Below are 4,825 nucleotides of genomic sequence, written 5' to 3'. Positions count from 1 at the left end.
GTAGTAGTAGTAGCAGCAGTGGTAGTAATAGTAGTAGTGGTAGTAGTAGTATTAGTAGCAATAATGTTGATTATAATATAATAATAATAATATATAATGAGAGTAACAATAATAGAAATAGTAATGATAATAATGATGATTACGATAATAAATGTAATAGTAATAATTATAATAGTAATAACAATGATAATGACAACGATAATAATGATGTTAATAGTGATAATGATAATTATGACAAAAATATATTGATAATAAAAAAAAAACAAAAACAATGTTGACAATAATAATAATGAGAATTCCTGAAAATTAAATCCAAAAGGATTTCGAAAATGTATATAATGGATTTTTATGTCTTTAGCGCGTCACTTGATCATTCCATTACATATATATGCTTCAGAACATTTGCATTAGCATGACTGTGCCCTTGCTGACGAGTGTTCATGAGAATCGACTGTTAACTGGTTATGTCTATAGATCTAGTGTGACTGATGTTGAACTTTAATAGGACAGTCAGGTCCTATTAATGAGTTATGCCTAAATTTAGTGGGTCCCAACCTTGTCAAGAAGGATCCAGGCACTTCAGCAACAAATGCAATATCTACTAATACCAATGATAATGTTGGAATGGCATGTCATGACGAAGTGGCAATCAAGGAAAATGATTTAAAAAATGAAGAAAAACTAGTTTTCCTTTAGACGCATAGCAGTACTAGCTGTAGAAACGCCAAGCTAAAGATTTATTTATTTATTATTATTTTTTTTTTTATTCAACTTCACTGGACTGTGAACGAATGTAAGCGATATGAACGAGATTAAAGTTTGTTTTATTTTCAGTTAAGAATATGAGATTTCAAGAATAAAAAGAAAACAATAATAAAAGATATATAAATAATTTTCTTCCCAGGTCATTCAACTTTGCGAGAGATTACAGACGAGTTGAGACACGAATGTAATGAAATAAAGAAGCACCAAGAATTAAAATATCATATTACATATTTCTTTATCACATTAATCATACTGATTACAATAACAATGATGATAATGATGATGATGCTTTTACTGCCACTATCACTACTACAACTACTACAAGAATAATGATACCATATATATTATCATTAGTATGAATATATATATATATATATATATATATATATATATATATATATATATATATATATATAATAAAGGTTATGGGAATAGCAACAATAGTAATAATGATGATGATATTGATAACGTTAATAATAATGATAATGGTAATGATAATGATATAACAACAATGGTAATGAAAAAAACAATGATCATAATTATGATAATGATAGTGATAAAAGTAATGATAACAATAAAGATAATTATTATGTTGATTGTAACGATAATGATAATAATAATAATTATCAGATTAATCATATCAATGATAATGATAATAATGACAGAGATTATAATAACAATGATAATGAGAATAATAATGATGATATGATAGTAATAATGATAACGATAATAGTGATGATAATAATAGTAATAATAATGATGACGATGAAGAAGAAGAAGAAGAGGATGATGATGATGATGATGATAATGATGATGATAATGATGAATTTGGAGATGATGATGATGATAATGATTACATGGTGAATATAATTTTGAATCATAAAGATTATGTAGCTGTGTGATTACAAAGCCACATATTCTAAATATCCAGACAGCAATAGAGTATTTGTAAACATTACATCTAATACCGATAGATCAAATAGGGAATACAAACCTACACCAAAATGAGTAAGATAAAGTTATACAAAGATCTAAAACGCCAAGTTAGTGTGGCTTACTTAGCGTTATCTAAAGACGACTCTGGAAATGTGATTAGCCGAATGAATGTGGGTGTTTATTCATTTTTTTTTATTATCTTTATTGTCATTATTATTGCATCCATCTAACTAATTATTATACGATACTACCGTGTTTTCATCATTTATACTTAAAATCCTAAGAACTAACGAGTCTGATATATTCTGTTTGATCTTATTTTCTGACCATTTTTTCTACTTCAATGGATTGATGTTGATCTATAAACATCGGCGCACCCGAGTGTTATGCAAGGTATTCATTGCAATTGATCCATGCTCGCTCTTGCTACCTATATGGTTCATGATTTCCGATGAATGAACATGGTATATGACTTCGATTACAGCATAATGATCGGAATGGAGGTAATAGCGGTATTCATTTAATCGAATGATTTATGGAAGTCATAGAGATGATGACAGAAGTATTGATAAGGACGTTGTAAATAGGAATGATAACAAATTTATCAACCATAACATAAGAAATATTTCCGATGATAATACATATAAATCTATGAAAAGGATAATATGATAAATGACAGGAAACACATGTATAACGAAAATACAGAAAATTGAAGACTAATAAAAGGTAAAAAAAGAATAACAACTTCTAGAAAAATAATATGAAACAGCAACAAAACTGTCGGAAAAGTTATGAAACTTTAGATTATACTTTCAATTGTTCGCCATTGCCTGAGATTATTTTTTTTCAGTAAAAATAGAAATTGAGAGAAATAGAGAGAGAGATAGAAAGAGAGAGAGAGAGGGAGAGAGAGAGAGAGAGAGAGAGAGAGAGAGAGAGAGAGAGAGAGAGAGAGAGAGAGAGAGAGAGAGAGAGAGAGAGAGAGAGAGAGAGAGAGAGAGAGAGAGAGATAAAGAGAGAGAGAGAAAGAGAGAGAGAGAGAGAGAGAGAGAGAGAGAGAGAGAGAGAGAGAGAGAGAGAGATAAAGAAAGAGAGAGAAAGAGAGAGAGAGAGAGAGAGAGAGAGAGAAAGAGAGAGAGAGAGAGAGAGAGAAAGAGAGAGAGAGAGAGAGAGAGAGAGAGAGAGAGATAAAGAAAGAGAGAGAAAGAGAGAGAGAGAGAGAGAAAGAAAGAAAGAAAGAAAGAAAGAAAGAGAAAGAGAGAAAGAGAGAGAGAAAAAGCAAGAAAAAGAGAAAAAGAAAGAGAGAGAGATTTAAAAATAAAAAATAAAAGTAAAAACACGATTATCAATGGAAATAAGATATCCGAGAGAGAAAAAAGAAGAATAAGCGAAGTGTTTTGCAAGTAAGGTCAGTGAACTTCGCGTTTGAAGACTCAATAAATACGAGGCAGGAATGATATCAATAACAAGAAGTAAAAGAACCATGAATACCTTATAATACTCGGATGCGCCGATGTTTATAGATCAACATTAATCCACTGAAGTAGAAAATATGGTCAGAAAATAAGATCAAATATAATATATCAGACTCGTTAGCTCTTAGGATTGTAGGTATAAATGATGAAAACACGGTAGTATCGTATAATAATTAATTAAATGGATGCAATGATACTGACAATTAAAATAATGAAAATGATGATAGTACTGATTGTGATGATGGGGGAGAAAACAGAGAAATAATAGGCCTATGATATATTCATTTGTTATCCACTTAAGGAAACAACGGAAGGCAGGGCACATTTAAACTTATATGGGCTGTGAGTGATTCAAAAATAGGAGATAAGGACACTATGTAAATATTTGTGTTTATATCTATCTATCTATCTATCTATCTATCTATCTATCTATCTATCTATATATATTTGTGAAAGTCAAAAAACACTCTACAGTGTTGTAATATGGCAGAAAAAAACACTATGCACAAAATAGATTTATTGAAAGTGAGACGACAGTTTCATGATCCATCTGGATCCCATCTTCAGGTCCAAGGAGGAGGAGGAGGACAAGAGGGTATATAAGAGGGTAAGGGGGGAGCAACACGTTACAAGAAAGTCATGCGAGGACAGGTGAACGGAAACGGAGGCAGAGGCGGAGCAGCGAACGGAACCGGGACAGGTCAGGTCAGGTCATCGGGTCGGGCGGTCTGTGTGAAGGGTGTCCTGCGTAAGGTAACAGTCTGAGAATATGTGAGGATAGAAGACTGTCAGCAGGAGAAAAATTATTGCTGAGATTGGAACTCAGCAGCCTGTTAATGAGAGAAGATTCCACTAATCTGCGGGCATAGCCATCAGCAGAAGGAAACAGAATGCGGGCAACTGAACAATCTATGGGATGTCCTGTGTCCCATTGTTGGAGTGTCCCCTGGAAACAGCGTACTTGTGTTGAGACAAGCGCCGGTCTCTCCGATGTACTGCTTCTCACAGAAAGAGCAAGGGATGGCATAAGTGCCTACCTTTGCAGAAGAAGGGGGGCAGGAGTGGACCAGGTTGCGACGGAGAATGTTTACCTGGCGAAAGGTGAGCCTGCAGTTGAGAGGGTGCAGCGAGCGACGAAGAGAGTGGATTTCCTCGGTATAAGGAAGGCTGAGGACAGGCAGGTGAGAAGTCTATCTGGGGGGAGAGTCCTGGTAGAAGGTGCGGCGGGCGTTGGAGAGCGCGACGTCAAGGACGAAACGAGGGTACCCCAGTTTGCCGAAGAATCGACGTAGAAAATTGATATCTCCATCCAGATGCTGCGGGTCACATATGCGGAGGGAAGTGGCGACACCTCTCTTAGCATGGCGCGGGTGGTAGGAGAAGTGCACATACATCCCGCTGGTCATGGGTTTTCTATAGACTGAAAAAGAGAAAGATTTACTTGAATGGTGAATTAAGGTGTCCAAGAAGGGAAGCTCATCATCGGTCTCCCATTCCACCTTGAAACAAATGGAAGGAAAGAGAGAATTCAGGTTATCCAAGAAATCCGGGAAGAGAGCAGGGTCATGAGGCCAGAGGGCAAAGACGTCGTCGACGTATCTCATCCAAATTGCAGGACGAAGGGAGATGGAAGGAAGAAGCTCATCCTT

The 4,825-nt window shown here is 34.9% G+C and overlaps 1 pseudogene; it reads right to left on the bottom strand.

Moving 5' to 3' along the window:
• Window positions 1–1,726: 1,726 nt before the first annotated feature.
• LOC147470576 (uncharacterized) overlaps window positions 1,727–4,825 on the bottom strand; it is a 3,150-nt pseudogene continuing 51 nt past the window's right edge.

The sequence above is a fragment of the Penaeus japonicus genome, unplaced genomic scaffold (genome assembly GCF_977035675.1).
Source record: "Penaeus japonicus unplaced genomic scaffold, GWHDUDI00000001_assembly GWHDUDI00000013, whole genome shotgun sequence".
NCBI lineage: Eukaryota > Metazoa > Arthropoda > Malacostraca > Decapoda > Penaeidae > Penaeus > Penaeus japonicus.
This window is presented reverse-complemented; position numbering and strand designations above follow the sequence as displayed.